Raw genomic sequence first — 16,756 nt, 5'->3', positions numbered from 1 at the left:
GGGCACTGGCTGTCAGTAACATCTCCCAACCACACTGGGGCGTGGGCACTGGCTGTCAGGAATACCTCCCAACCACACTGGGGCGTGGGCACTGGCTGTGTCAGTGATACCTCCCTGTAACACTGTCTCTAATTTCCAGAGAAGGAGGAAATACAGTGTGCTTAATCATCGCAGCACTACAGAAATTACGTTGTAAACAAGCATCATAATCACGAAGTTCTTAAGACACAAGGGTTTAGCTGGGTCCATGAGGCTTTCTCCACGGACTCTGCCATTTTCTATGACATGGAGATGTGCACGCCCAGACGCCCAGACGCGGATGCTGTAAGGGCTAGCATCAATGTCACATGCTAACAACTGCTCTGTTAGCAGCCACGTCCAGAGTTAGAAAGGACTGGAATCACCATCTTCCTAAGGGTTCCACTTAACCCTTCACTTTCCGCAGAAGAGAGGATCTGACCTCCGGGTGATGAGCGACTCTTGCCTCGCTCCACCACCTGCTTCCTCAGAGCATCCGGCCCCACAGGCGGTTCCACGGGAAGGCTGGACACTCACTGCCCTCCCCTTTTAACTGCCGGCTCAGGGATTCCATCTGTAAACAAAAGGACGGGAGCTTTCCACAGGGACTGGAAGGCAGCCATCTTATTAACACCGGGGTGGCCGGCCTGGCACAGGCTAAGCTTCCCTCTCAGATGGCTGCTGAGGGCGCCAAAATCGCGTCCAAGAAAATAGGAATCAGGGAACATCACCACAATAAAGACACAGTCCCCGCGCTTGAACAGGAAGGAAAAAATGGGAACTGGAAATGACTTCCTTCGGCAGTTCCCTTACCCAGCTGACCTCACGGCCACCAACCCCTGGCTGGGACCGAAGCGGACTAGGGGCCAATGGAGCTGAACGCGCCTACCTCCGGTGGGGGGACACCCAGGAATGGCTGTGCCAAGCGGGGCCCGGGCGCGCTGAGGCCTGTGAGGACAAGGGGGCAACGCGCCGGAGACGAGGCTTCCCGCAGCATCCCGACCCTTACCGGGCTTACTCTGAGTCCCTGGGGCCTTTGTGCCCGGACCCAGCCTGGGTGTCCCTGGAGCCTTCGGGTCACTTGGCAGCACCAGTTAGCGTCACCTGTGGGCGGTATGGGGTGGAGAGGCCACGTAAAGGGCCTGCAAGGACGCCGGGCCCTGTGCGTGCGCCCCACCGCGCCCTCGCGGGATGCTCCGTGCCTCCAGGCCCTGCGGACTCCAGGTAAAGACAGCACATTGTCCGCTCAGACAACTTCCGCCTCAGTTGCCAAGGACAGCCAGGATTTCACAACACAACCACTTAAACGCCGTCCACAGCAAAGGGAGTTGCCGCACCACCTTTTCTTGTAGGTGCAGGATCCCGTTTTTCTCAGCTTTCTAGGTTGTAAAGCATGGCTGTGTCTCTGTAACTCACTGCCTCTCTGCACCAGTGCGTCCGTGTATTGCACTGGCCTCGCCTCTCGCACAACGGTGACTCCCAAACGCGGTAACACGTCTGTGGCCACCCGCGAGTGGAGTTTCAGGATTAAAGAGCTTGGTTCTTAGGCTCGCAAGGACAGCTCGGTCCCTTAGCTGGACGTGTAGCGCGTACACGGTACCACACTGAGTGTTTTTACGCGTGAGTCTGCCAACGTCCCCACGGAAGGGTCACATGGACTCATGCTGTCTGCTTTTGTGGGTTTGTTTCTTCTCTGTTAAAAGGTTGGTAACCTGGAACACTTTAGCTCATTTCCCTCCCACAGCCCCCCAACCTCGGGCTTGAGAGGAAATATTTCAGACAAATTCTTGTGGATGCTTGTCAGCAGAGTAGGTCTACTGACTACACTGCTGCTGTTTGCCAATGCTACACATTGCCACTGTTAGTTCTAGTCTTACGTTACTACGCGCAGCTAATTCCCGCAGCCTGGTCTTTACCATGAGCCGACGACACCAGACGCAACAAGGTACCTCAGGAGGGTCACTGCAGCGTGGCAGGAGCGGAGGGTTCGGGAGGCGAGGAGGAAGGGGAGGAAGGAGGGAGCAGGAGCCGGAAGGAGAGACAGAGCCCACCTGGGGCCTTTTGTCGTCCAGGTGAGCCTGCAGGGTGCGCGGGGATGGGGAGGGACTGAGGCCAGGCCAGGGGATTGGTGCCGGGCACTGTCACAGGTGATTGCCCGAGAATGATTGGTAAGCGGACAGAGCAAGGGGCGGGAGATTGGGGATTCTCAGGTGAGGTGCGGGTCTCCTCTGATTGGCGAGCGGCTGGACTGGCGCGAATCCAGTCTGTGAGGAAGAGAAAATCGCGCTGGGTCCAGGCTGGGATGTTGGAATAACTCCTTACAGCCACAGTGTCAGACGGCTGCGGCTGCTGATGGTTCTATCGGACTGGATACAGATTGGCTTGGCTTGATGTTGCGGTAACGACACTGATGGGATATTTCCTTTGTTTCATGGGCAGCGGAACACTGATCTACGTTTTCTGTTCTGCTTACTGTGAGTCCTTTCCCAAGATACACAGGATGAGATAAGCCTTTTAATCAATCTCTTGAAATGAAAACTTCCACCTTTAGCGAGTCATCGTCCTTGACAATCACAGTTTGTGGGACTTTTTATAGGCTCCGGGTGGGTAGTGTCACCTGTGTTCTTCCAATGTTTACACCTGTCTTGATTGTTTCTGCCTCTCTGAGTTCCCTTTGACCTGTGAAGCTTTTGAAACAGAGAACTTGTCTTTTCTTGAATCTTCACCCACATAATTTCACGCAGGACCCACGCACAGGGGATGCTGCCCCAGTTCAGTCAGTGCTGCCAAGGCAGGAGGAGGGCTTTCCTGCCGCAGACTCCCACTTTGTCCTCTGACTGGCTACACACAGAAGCTCCACTCTCCGCAGTGCTGGGATTTGACTGTAAACGCAAAGAAGCAAGCTTCGGGAGCGTGCACTCAATGGCAGTGATGGGGAAATGGGCGTGTCCTACTACCGGGGCATGCAAGTGGATTCCACTTCCAGGTTCCTCCAATGCCTTAAGTGTGGGCCATCCACTCTCCTGTCCTGTCGGGGTCTGCAGCTGGAGAGGAAAAAAATCCCAAAGCCCCACACACTCCGAATCTGTTGTCATAGGAGGATTATGTGCTCCATGAAACATGCCAGAAATTCTTTCTTCTGTCGGATTAGCAGTTTTGCCACCACAGTATTTTGCCATCACATAGGTGGCTCTAGGCAGGCCAACCTTTATTGAGTGAGCAAATTGTTGATGAGCACATGAAGGTGGGAGAGGGGGTTCCGGAGAGAGGACTCATGGTGCATTGAGTGTGGAGCCTGTTTGCACTGTTTCAGTGGGATGAGACATTTATATACAATCACTGATGAGCTGATGCGTGCCACCTGAGAAGTGCTCACTTCGCACTGGACTCCTGTACCAAACATCCTGATAACAACAGCTACTGCACTCTAACCACTGGAGTTGCAATGTAGATTCAGTCGTTTCATGGTGCCAGATGCACTAAACTTAAATGTTACATCAATAAATGCTTAAAAACTATCTCTTAATTTAATCATTAAGACTTTTTGATGATTTTATTTCTTCTGAAACCAAGCCCTTTTCTTAGAATTTATAATGAAGTTGCTCACATATTGAGCAATCTGTTTTATTGCATTAATTACTCCCAAGCTCACATTTTTCATATGATAATTCGTTGTTTACTTATCTTCTCAACCAACAATTAGGCCATAAACTGAATAAATCAGGATTCTGGAAATTATATACGTATTCCTCTCATTTTATTCACAAGATACACAAATTCAGTTTTTTTTTCTTTAGTAAAATGAAAGCTAATTTGAATAATACCCATATTTCTGAATACATTTGGCTACTATTTAACTCAAAGTAATTAGATCCTGTGTTTGTTATTGTAAAATCCCTGACCTCTTTAGAACCTTCTCTCAGTCTCATCTTGGGCCGCTTGCTTGAGCAGCTGTTTTCCTCCCGGGAACCCAAGAGAGGGGAGAACCTAAAACTGCCATTGTGAAGTTCACCTTCACAGCCTGTGGCTACTTCTGTCCTCACTGCCTTGTGCATTTGTCAGTGTCATGGCCTTGTGTGTGTATGCGTCTTGTTGCACACACGGTATTCCGCATGGATCTGCATTCATTTCCTTGGCCCTTGTGTGCAAGTTAGATGAATTGATTGGTAAATGTCACAGTTTTCCCTGAGCAGCTGAACCCCACACTTCATGGGTTGTTTGTCTCACCATGAGATCCCTGGTGGCCCAGACGCTTTTTTAGTGGCCCCTTTTTGGCCAAAATAAATACCTAACAGTTCCATGTATTAAATAAATAAATTCTAAGATCATGGGCTTTTAAATAAAATGTGCTGGCACGCATGTTGCAGGGCAGTGCCTGCTCTTACAATGTCCTTACGATGCCCACAATGCCAGTCGGAGTGTTGCTTCTAGAGTCCTGGCAATTTGGCCTCTGATCCAGCCTCTAACCCAGCTTCCTGCCAACGTGCTGTGGAGGCAGAAGAGGACGGAGTAAGTACTCTTGCCTGCCAGCTCAGGGGCGTTCCTGGCGCCTGCCTTTGGCCTGGCCTGGCCCTGGCTGTTGTGGGCACTTAAGCAGTAAACAGCACATGGAAGGCAAACAGCTCTATTTCTACCTGTCTCTCCCATTTCCACTGCCATGATACCTGTCAAATAAATAACACATGTTTTAAATAAAATATAGTGCATATGAGAAGGAGAAAATGATATTTTTAAGTTGCCACTTCTGTGTGTGGTGAGAACACTTGTATTAGCACAGCCTCTCAGGGACTGGAATAAGCTGACCCTGCCTCAGATCCCGTTCTCCATTGATTCCCATGGTATTGAATTTGTGTTTTATCAAAACCTCCACCAGAAGCTGTGCTTCAGTTGTGACCTGAGAGTGGAAGGAGTGCAGCTGTCTGAGACCCATCCGGCAGAGGAGATGCTGTGTGGACCAGCTTGTGAAAAACAGGTGTTGATGCCTCCCACACCCCTGGGGGGGGTCTTACGTCACTTCTCTATGAACTGGGAAATGACACTACACACCTCTCAGGATGCAGATGAGTCCAAAGTGGTTAGCAAAGCACCTGGACTGTACTCATTGTTATTACTGCTAATTTGAATTGAACACTGTAAATTTGCCATAGAGACCCACTTCATGCCATGTGAGGTTGCTGTGTGTTCCTTGGGAGACTGTCAGATTTTTGCACCATCTGCAACACTTCCTTCTTAAGCTATGTTAATAACGCTGTACCAGCTGAAACTCGACGAGCACAGTGAGGACATCTACCAAGACTTTTAGAATCATTCATCTTCATTCATCCTCCATACAACTATTATTTTAGTGCCACAGTAGGAGGAACGAGGCTGGAGAATCCCTATGCGCAATGCTGGTCACCGTGGGAAGGAGCTCAGCTGACCAGTGCCGTGAGCTTGAGTCTCCCTCTGCCCCTGCCTGTGAGCACCAGGGCAGAGCCCGTTCTGTTTCCATGCTGATCCTAGCTCTTCCCACCATCAGGGACACACTCAGTTCTTGCATCAGGAGAAGGCTCCGATCAGGACCTGGGAGGATATGGCGCCATTTGTAATTCAGGCTTCATTACAGTCAGAATCATGATGACTGTCAGATCTGCCCATCATCTCTCCCCTGAGCACTGACTTAGAGTAGAATATTCAGAACTCTAGGGGCTACTGAGAGCTAATGGAGCCTTAGTCAACCCGTCATAAACTACACCACCTCCCACAGATCCATCTGTAAAAGGAATTTACTTTTTCCCTAACTTGCCGGCTTTCAGACTACATTTCCAAGTTTTCAGAGGTTAGATGTGCAAAGCCACCATGTCACATCTGGCAGGCCGGAAGGGACCGCCTCCTGCAGGCACTCCCACGTCCACGCTCCTGGGATTGAGACTGACACAGGAAGTAGCGTCTTGGTCTCGGTGTGCCGGCATCACGTGCCTTCTAATGAAGAAGAAAAGCCGGTCTGAGTTGCTCAGTGGATGTGTCTCCAAGCCAGACTTGAAAGGGAATATCTAAGTATCCTAAATCAAAAAGCAATTCTGTTGTTCTGACACTATTACTGATAATTCTTCTGTCTGAATGCGTGGTGTTTCTGTTGTTGACATGGAGTCTCCCTGAAGAAGCACAGCTGGCTCTGGAGTGTCTGCCTGTGGAATGTACCCACACCGCACGCTCACTGGCAGCCATTTCAAAGTGTCATTTATACAGGGGTTAAACTGGCCAGCACGAGGGATCCAGCTTGCATACAAAAAAATATATACAAATTATTGACCTCAAAAAACTTAATAAAAGGACAGGGTAAGAATGCACATGGAAAAATTAAGTCTGTTTTTCATGCCCCTGTCCGGAAGCTGATGGAGCCGCATACAGACCGAGGCTGGCTGGAGCATAGACACGGGTCCTGCTGTCACCTGCATGGGCCTGGGGTGAAGAAGAGAGCCAGGAGCATCCAAAGCAGTACAGACAGAAGAAAGAAAATGTCGCATCACTAATACAGATAGAACTAAATCCTCTTTCAGGTCTTCTCAGGGGATGTAAACCACACAAAATCAATGATTGTGTGTTCCAGTCAGGAACATGCATGGGAGATGCTTCAAAGCAACTACGGCGTTAAAACCACCAGCAGCGCAAGAGCCTCTTGCTGTGTTTCCTAAAAAGTTTCATCACAGGGGCCTGGTATGGTAGCCTAGTGTCTGAAGTCCTTGCCTTGCATGTGCTGGGATCCCATGCAGCAGCCCGTTCTAACCCCGGCAGCTCCACTTCCCATCCAGCTCCCTGCCTGTGGCCTGGGAAAGCAGTCGAGGACGGCCTAAAGCCTTAGGACCCTGTGCCTGTGTGAGAGACCCCAAAGAAGCTCCTGGCTCTTTTCTTCAGATTGGCTCAACTCCAGCAGTTGTGACCACTTGGAGAGTAAGTCAATGGATGGAAGATCTTCCTCTCTGTCTCTCTCTTCCTCTGTATATCTGACTTTCCAGTTTAAAAAAAAAAATCCTAAAAAAAGCTTCATCAGGAAGACACTGAAATCAGAGAAGCAACGGTAGATGGCAACGCCATGTTTTCAGTGTGCTGCACGACTTGCTTCCTCCTGCACTGTGGCAGTTCTAAATGAGGAGGTGAACGTGAGACCCGGGAACATGCAAGGTCATTTGGTCCAACATTCTGTTGTCACCTGCACGAAGCTAGCTGTTTCTCTGGGTGTGAACACAGAGGCCACAGTCTCTGTGTACAGACTCCACTGTGAGACCACTCTTGGAGGGAGGGTCTCAGAGCCCCCGAGAGGCCGTGGCTTCAAGCCCACTGCAAATGCCATTGTTCTCCTAAACTCATAAGCTTAATTTCTAGTCCTATCACTTGCCTTGTAATCCCATTAAAATAAGAAATGTCTCCTTCATTTTTCCACAATTAATATTCAGTTATTTCAGATAGAACAAACTGAACATATTTAAACAATCAGGCCATTGACAATCAACATTATACAATTGATCTACATCTTTTAAATGGCCCTTTAAAAGTTGAAGTGTTCTGTATCCTTCAGTGAACAGTCTGACCAATTAATACAAGCACCCTAATAGGGAAAATGTTGTCAAGTGTTTCCCACTCATAAAGCAGTACAGCATATATTAATCATCTCAAAACTTTCAAAAATGGTAATTGTCACAAACTTTTCATCTTATCCCAGTAAATCAGTCATTCCAAATTTAATCTGGCAGAGGCTCCTCTTTAGCCTTAATCCTAAAGTTACCTCAAAATAAGTCCTGCTGTTAAATGGGTCCAACTTCACAGGGTTTCTGCACTTCATTCTGTTACTACCCCGGGGTAAACGACTTTATCCTCCAAAACGGTTCAGTATCACAAGTAACTTGATATTTAAATGACTGTAGGACAGGGTGGGGATGCCGGGAATCTTGAGTCTGAAGGAACTTTCTTTGTTGCTCTCACACAAATTCACTGAGCCTGACGGAGGCTGGTTCCATGTACTGTGAGCACTGGGCACGCAAGCTTCACCCCTTCTGATGGGGGCTCACCGGTGGAGCCCTGGCCACATCTCTGAGCACTCTGAGTGTGTCCTAGACTCCAGGAAACCTCTGCTGCTGAACCACCAGACTGTGACGATCCATTTCACATTCACCCTGCCTAGCTCGTCTGTTGTGCCTGTCTTCAGGGTCACAACTCTGAAACCGTGTAATTGCACACATTAGCGCCCAGCATAAAAGCTGAAAGGCAGCAGGGTGGAGAGGAGCATCCTCTTGGAAATTAGCTGACACACCTGGAGCGCCGTCACACATTAACAACACTTTTGCTTTCATCACCTTGGAAAATTTAAAACCCAGGGCCATTCCATTCTGATCCTTCAGAGCCTAAAGCATGATGAATGGCACCTTTAAAGCGCAGTCTGGTTTTAAGCAGGAAAGGTAATTTCTATTGCCCTTTCTCAATACACACAATAAAAGGGGCATCTCTGGCACGCACGTGAGTGACGACTGTGAATGAAGGCTCTTGAATTTACCATGAATAAATACCCAGTCACATCATAATTACAGAGTATTGAACCAATTTAAAATTTAGCCCTCAAATGAATAATGGAACTTTTAGGGAAATGGGAACTCGACCATGGTCTTTTAAAGTCTTATACTTTATGGCCACTTCTCTGCCTTTTGTGACAAATGCCTGTGTATGAACAGGTCAAATGGTTTCTCTACCTACTAATACCGTTGTGATGGGCAATTTCGTGTGCTGCCAGACATGGCCAAGGGGGCCAGATTCAACACTATGCCTAGATGTGTCTGTGAAGGTGCTTCTGGCTGATGATGTGATTGGAAATGGTGGACCAGGTCAAGCAGAAGCCCTCTCCCGGGTGTTCAGCAGAGCTGTCCAGAGGCAACATGGGGGCAGTAAGGATTTGTTCCTCCAATCTCTGCTACTGAAGCCGGGTCACCACTTCCTGATCCCAGCCAGGGACCAAGGGTTGGTCTCCCAAGGCTCTCAGGTTCATACTAGGATGGCATCAGTGCCCGCTTCCCCAGTGGCAGACAGGAGGTCACAGGACTTCCTAGTATCTATGGTCCTGTGCAGCCTGACTACACAGTCTGAAGCCTGGGGACTCAACACTGTTTGATTTCTTACTGAGTTGACAGGGAGGATGGCTGTCCATCAGCAAAACAAATTACTCATGCCCCGTGATGCAGAAAATCCACATGCTGACAGTCACTGTAGCAGTGGCATTGTGCTTAGATATATATTTATATATCCTCTCAGGCTAAATGGTCACCTCTGAACTGCTCTGGTTAAAGACAAACACAGGGGAATATATGGGCTGCAAGAGGAAGTTCATTGGATAGTCTTCTAGCCAACAATATTTATAACCTGATATAAAAATAACACTCAAGTCCACAGTGTACTAAAAAAATCACTTAAGAAATTTATAAAGGCTTTCAGGAATGAAAGGATGCCATCTATATTCCTGACTCTCAGTATATGAGTATCTGAACCTGCCTTACTCTTCATTTTTATTCTTTCCAAAGGCCAGAATCAGCACATCAGTCCTGTGTGTTGGTCCTACCCAAAGTGAGACTGCGCATATACACCCTGGGCAGGAGCTTAGTCCACCAGCCTTTCCTTCCTTTCTTCCATTGTCATGTTACTCAGGAGTTTACAATTTTAAAAACTATGAAGTCCGAACTTGAGCACATTCAGCTTTCAGAGATAAGTTTTGTGCTCTGTGAAGGGTAATCAAATGACAGTAACAATAGCGTTGTGCTTGTCCCGAGCACCTGGGTCAGCAGGAGGTGCAGCTTGAAGCCTTTGAGGTGCCTGACAAAGACCCTTCACACACACTTCTCTGTAATTCCTAGACTGCCTCTTACTCGAGGAACATTCAAGATCAAAGTATACTCAAACCTATTTCCTGTTACTGTTGTGCATGCCTGGATTTCCACAATATCCCACTTTCTCAAATAGTTTAGCATTAATCATTTTAATGTGTGCCTTTATACCGTTAGATTTAGATGACACTGTAATAGTAATTGGACTGAGTGCAGATGTATTTAAATTTATGTTTCTCTGGTATATTTAGAATTAATCCATTAAATGCTTGTTGAGATCGCTCCCCAAACATTCTCTATATCTGTTGCATGCTAGAAACGAAAAGCTGAACACAGATCTGTCAATAATAAACTTTAACTTGTTTATTTTAAGTTAGTACCGTATGGACACTGAGGTTAAAAATGGATTTTGTTTTAGAAGACTAAGAGCAAGTAACCGCACATCTGTGGTTGTGAAGGCAGACTGGCAAGACCAGCTCGCTCAGTTCTCATGCAGCCCCTGAATGCAAGGCAGCTTCCGCTGCACAGTCAGAAAGTTCAAACAAAACAAAAAAGACACCCAGATACCAGGGTGGCTGGGACACTGCGGCCGCCCAAGGCGTGCTCAGCAGGAGCTGCATCGGAGGTCGTGCTTATCCCAGGCACGCCAATGAAGGGCGCAGCGGCTCCAGCCGAGCTGCCCAACCCAGCACTGCGGACTCCCAGAATACAGGAAATTAACAAGGAATCTCCAGAGAATAACGAACAAAAGAGAGGGGAGAACCATCACTGCAGGAATGGATACAAATGGTCCCTGTACCCACAGAACACACAGTCTTAGGAGGGGAAAGTGGCTTGAAGTAACAGAGACTCTGTGGATTTCGTCAGCCCCAGGACGTTTACGCTGTAAGCACTCAGTATTTGTAAGGATGTAGGTTTATCTGCCTCATAGAGATATGGAGCATTTTTTCTGCCAAGGTCCACTTGGATATTTGTAGCACGATCCACAGGCCATTCAAAATTATCAACTTAAAAAATTTAGTTCTGGGTCCGGTGCAGTGGCCTAGTGGCTAAAGTCCTCGCCTTGAACACACTGAGATCCCATGTGGGCTCTGGTTTGTGTCTCAGCAGCCCCATTTTCCATCCAGCTCTCTGACTATGGCCTGGGAAAGCAGTCGAGGATGGCCCAAAGCTCTGGGACCCTGCACCCGTGTGGGAGACCTGGAAAAAGCTCCTAACTCCTGGCTTTGGATCGGCTCAGCTGTGGTCACTTGGGGAGTGAATCATTGGATGGGAAATCTTCCTCTCTGTCAATCCTCCTCCCTATACACATGACTTTGTAATAAATCCTTAAAACAAATTAGTTCTGTGGGTAGAATTTCAAGTCCCACCAGGGTTTACTCCCACAGGGCCAGACAAAACACTTTCACTGGGTTTACAGGGCCCATCTTGGGAAAGGGGTGAAAAGGCACTGCCTTCTCAAAGCTCACCCCACTGATGACCTCACCAGCTTATTGAAAGAGGCACCTGCCATCGGGAGGAGGAACTGTCGTGCCAGGAGTCTGCTGTCCTCTGGTGGGACCTGAGACGGGGCGTTCTTCATGAGCAAAGGAGCAACTGATTATCACATGGTGAGTGGCAGGGCTGAGCAAATCCGAGCGCCTCCAACCCGTGCAAGGACTTCAGCTCCAGGAGAATATTCAATGATATTTAAACACATTCACAATATTTAAATCAGTAGAATAGTTAACTGGAGTGCACTCGGCGTTGTGTTTGTGCTCACGCGCACTGTATCAGAGTGGACGGGCTGTGGAGTGACAGGAGAGAAAGGCATGTCTATTGTTCCGGCTGTGTCTCTGTAAACACCAGGCACACGGAACGCGTGCAGACTCCTGGCTGAAGAGTCCCACTTCCTACTCGACACCTGCCAAGGCTCTGCTTCAACACCGAGCAGCCGGGAGACGTCACAGACCACATCAGCTGACTGCGCACGCGCGCGCACACACGTCATTCTTGAAAGTTCACTCAAAACAGCTGCTTTTGGTTTGGTTTTGTTGTTCCACGCTTTTACGGGGTTTTCTATACATAAAAAGTGACCATGGTTGATTCAGAAGACTTCTCTTTAGTTTTCTGTTGTAACTAAACACTGAAATACATTTTTTTTTCTCTTTTAAACTCCAGTCTTTCTGTTTTTAATAAGAAATATGTTTATCTCATTGAGTGATCGTAGCATACATGTGTAGGACCAACAGTGATCAATAAGACCAAGTTTTTTCCTGCAAAACCTTTTTTCTATAAACTTGCTGAAGACTCCTCAGAGAAACTGGAGGAAATCACACAGACTAGGACACCAAAGAGAAGCAGACAAATCAAAGACGGAAATTAGAAAATGAGCGTTTCTGAAAGAGAAAACAAATAGATTTAAATGCTGCAAGATTGGAATCTATGCGCCTGGCACAATGGCTCCCTGCCTGTGACCTGGGGAAGCAGTGGTAGACGGCCCCAAGCCTTGGGTCACTGCACACTGGGAAACCCAGAAGAAGCTCCTGGCTCCTGGCTTCAGATTGGCTGAGCTCCAGTCATTGTGGCCACTTGGAGATTAAGCCAGTAGACTGAAGATCTTTATCTGTCTCTCCTTCTTCCATAAATCTGATCTGCCTTTCCAATAAAAATAAAATAAAATCTTAAGAAATGTGCGATAGATGAGGGTTTTGTAGAAGCGAGTAGACTTAGGTCCACAGCTGCAAACGCTGTGGAGACCCTGACGCCATCAATGACAACAAGTAGCTCCTGAACCCTGCCAGAGGCAGCAGATCAATATTTCTTCTAACATTTGCTCATTAGAGCCTGAGCAGTTAGTTTCGTTCCAGAAGACCAGTGAGCAAAGCGTTTTAAACACGCTCAGAGGAAGCTGCCCATCAGTGGAGTCCTCTAATGAATACAGCACTCCTAAGACAGAGGGCTGCCAAATGGTGAATTTTACAGGAGTTTAATATTGTTTCAAAAATGACCTTCAAATATTCTTCAGTACTTAATACATAGTAGTGAATCCAGGGGTTAGGCTTGAGTAGCGGGAAGAGATGGTAAGTCCAGATGTGTAAAAAAGCCACAAATTGGAATCAAATATGGAGATCTTAAAAAAAATACGTAGGAAAAGCGGAGACTGGCAGAAGCGTGTTGGAATAAATACAAAGTTGTCCTTCTGTTAGAGAAGAGGAGAGGGGTAGCATTTATCAGAAAAATAAAGCTATAGTCTATGTTAAAATCTATGTGTGTGTTCAGTGGGTACAATAAAGATTGTCTAACTTTTAAAAATATTTATTTATTTATTTGGAAAGTCAGATTTACAGCGAGAAGAAGACACAGAGAAAGATCTTTGATCCGCTGGTTCATTCCCCAAATGGCCGCAATGGCCAAAGCTGAGCCATTGGAGAACCAGAAGCCAGGAGCTTCTTCCGGGTCTCCCACGCAGGTGCAGGGTCACAAGGCTTTGAGTCGTCTGCCATGCCTTCCCAGGGCACATGCAGGGAACTGGATGGGAAGCAGAACAGCTGAGATATGAACTGGCATCCATATGGGATCCTGGCACATGCAAGGCAAGGACTTTAGCCACTAGGCTCTTGCGCCATGCCCCATGATATCTAATTTTTAAACTAGTAAAAGTTAGGAGAGAGTATTTTGAGCAATCCAATAAAAAGAAATAAAGTAAGTTCAAGAAAAATTTTAATGGAATATGAAATAAGATGTAAAAATAGTCAAATTCTATCAGGAGTCATAATAGACACAGATAAATTAAGTTCATGAATGAAAATATGGGGACTCTGCTGCCGGATGCAGCAAACTGAAGTTGTTGACCTTGCGGAATGGTCTCACACAGGTGCACACGTTGTCTAAATCACATTGCACTCGTGAACAAATTGTGCGCAGTGTCTCTGATGGAACAACACAGGGGTGTTGAGAAGATTAAGAACGTGGGTTTTGGTATGATACCATTTGCATGCTGTTTAAAAGCACACTATTTTACGAATACGTAAATACAAGCTAAAAATACATGTAGCTAAGTCTTCAGAAAGTTCATGGGAAATGCACATTATGAAAAAACTGCATGGGTTTCAAAATCTCCTTGCACCCCGATAAACTTATTTTTAAGTCCAGTTTTCCATTGACTTTTCAGGGTGATCTGTGCGACTCTTAGTATTGCAGACCGAAAGATGCAATAGAGCTATGGAATAGATCTGAATTACATTAGCCCTGTCTATTTTAGGAACAAAGAATGCTAAATGCCCGGCAGAGTTTGGCACTTGGTGACGACAAGTGACGGGAATCTGTAACTAACAAATGTGAAAACGTTGTGAATATGTGAGTCCCTATTTTACCAAAAAGTGTAGAAACAGGAGTATCACATACCAAAGTATATGTGACAATAAAAATTACGGCGTGAAAATGTGAAAAATCTTGAAAAAAATGAAACTAAGAAGCATAACCTTAAAAAGTCTTCAATAGAAGTCAACTTATTAATTATTGTGTGGCCACAGTAAAAAATATTACAAGACAAACTGTTGAAAATATGTCTGAGAAGCAGGACTGCAAATGTTTGTAAAAATATTTGCTGACTGGTTTCAATATTTATTTATATTCATCTGCTTGAAAGACAGAGCAGCAGAGGAAGAGAAGGAGAGGGAGGAGAGAGAGAGTAGCCCAGTAGCCCAGTAGCCCAGCAGCCCAGCAGCCCAGCAGCCCAGCAGCCCAGCAGCCCAGCAGCCCAGCAGCCCAGCAGCCCAGTAGCCCAGTAGCCCAGTAGCCCAGTAGCCCAGCAGCCCAGCAGCCCAGCAGCCCAGCAGCCCAGCAGCCCAGTAGCCCAGCAGCCCAGTAGCCCAGTAGCCCAGCAGCCCAGTAACCCAGCAGCCCAGTTGCTCGAAACAACCAGGGCTGCGCCACGCTGTAGTCAGGAACAGAGCAATCCACTCAGGTCTCCCACATGCACAGCAGGGGCCCAAGCACCTGAACAGTCATCTGGTGCCTCCGAGAATGCATTAGCAGAAAGCTGGATCGGAAGCAAAGGAGGTGGGACTTGGACATGTGTGTAGATACGGGTTTAGTCATCCTGAGGCCTGACTTTCTGCACCACAATAGCTGCTGTGCCTGTGTGGTCTATGTTAGGACATGTTCAGAATTTCAAGTTTTATTACTGTTTTTCCAGTATTTTCAGTATTTTTTCTAGTGAAAACACTGTTTTTCCATGCACTATTTAGAATCATAAATATTTTAATTTTTGAAAATACAAAGAAAAAATTAACACCCATAGGCAAGAAATGAACAAGGCTTTGTGACAGGCTTCTTGGATGCAGGATTTGCAACTTTCCTTCTTAGGTTTTCTTGGGTATTACCTTTCAGAAAACTAAGTCAACTCCCCCGCTTTTCTTTCCTGAACACTCCAATTGCATGATGTGAGACATACCACCTCTTTCCCTAAGCCACCTGGATCCTAGCCATCTTTCCCAGCATTCCCCAAGCCCTGTTTCATGTCCAGTTGTGATCTAACACTCTGGGTTTAATGCTTGATTGTAATTTTATTCCTTTCATTATTTTACATTATTTTTACCCAATTGATTCCAAGGCTCATAGTCAAATGTTATGATAGTAATAATAATGTAGTGAGAATTACAAAACTACCACACACAACGCTTTCTGGTTGCCACACTTCCTCCCAAGACATTTCCGCCATCTCAGGCCATCCACCCCTTGCTGCTGGTTCTAGGAACTGAGTGCTAGAAGGGGAGAGAGCGGTGGTGTGCACACAGGCTGGGCAGCTTGCCCGAGAGAACTAGCTACTATGCAACCCAGGGTCAGAGGGGAGCACAGCCCAGAGGGCACAAACCCGCAGCCTCCGGGTCCTCTTCTGCCTCTGAGAAATGGGGTTCTCGCAGCAGTCACATGGGTCGTTTTCCACTTCATAGGATACAAGACGATACTTTCATTGCTTGTTGGAAGGACCTCATTATCTAGGTAATTTCATGCATTCTTATATTCATTCATCTAGTTGGAAATCTAAATCCTTTATAAAAAACTATTTAAGTCTTCAAGTTTTGATTCATGTTATGACGGCCTAAATTCACTTGTTAATCACCTTAGGATTCATGCAATACAGTCCACTCAGCCACTGATGGCATCATCTAACAGGTGTCTAACCAGCAGCTCTGCCCAAGAATTGTTTGTTTGCTGCTCTTCCTAGTCCACAGTTAGCTTCGCTCTAACAGTGTGGAATTGTGGAATACACAGTGCACGTAACACAAGAGGAACTAGAATGGCTTTTGTTAATTTGAGTGAAAAAACCAAAACTCCCATTTAAGGAAGCTTGCCACCCTGAGAGGTTCCTACTTGGAGTCACTGCATGAAGAGATTGATTCCCACTGGGGCCACCTTGTGCCGTAGCAGGCAATGGTCTCCGAGGGGAGAAGGGTACACACAGCCTGAGCACAAACATGGAATGAGGCACACGTCCTTCACTGGCAAATGCTGAAAACCCCTCAGAGCAAAGCTTCGAGAAGGTTGTCCTTGTTGCTGCTGGTGTGAGATGCTGGGACAGGACCACGGGGGAGCAACCCCAGGCTGGAGTCTGCATGGCAATACTGCAAGCCACACATTCTCTCCAGCAGCCCAGGGTGCCTCGCATACAGAGGGCAGCAACTTTACAGCCACATATTTTAGAAAAGTTGCAAACACCCCACTGTGTTCTCTCTACCACAATTTCACTGTTACTTAACCAAATAGTTGGTCTTTTTCCAAAAAACTAAAAGAACACTCTTCAAAAAGAATGACCAGGGCCCAGCGCTATAGCATAATGGTTAAGGTCCTCACCTTGAACGCTCCAGGATCACATATGGGCGCCAGTTCTAATCCCGGCAGCTCCACTTCCC

This window comes from Ochotona curzoniae, unplaced genomic scaffold (assembly GCF_017591425.1).
Source record: "Ochotona curzoniae isolate NIBS_2020 unplaced genomic scaffold, NIBS_Ocur_1.0 contig_908, whole genome shotgun sequence".
Lineage (NCBI taxonomy): Eukaryota > Metazoa > Chordata > Mammalia > Lagomorpha > Ochotonidae > Ochotona > Ochotona curzoniae.
This window is presented reverse-complemented; position numbering follows the sequence as displayed.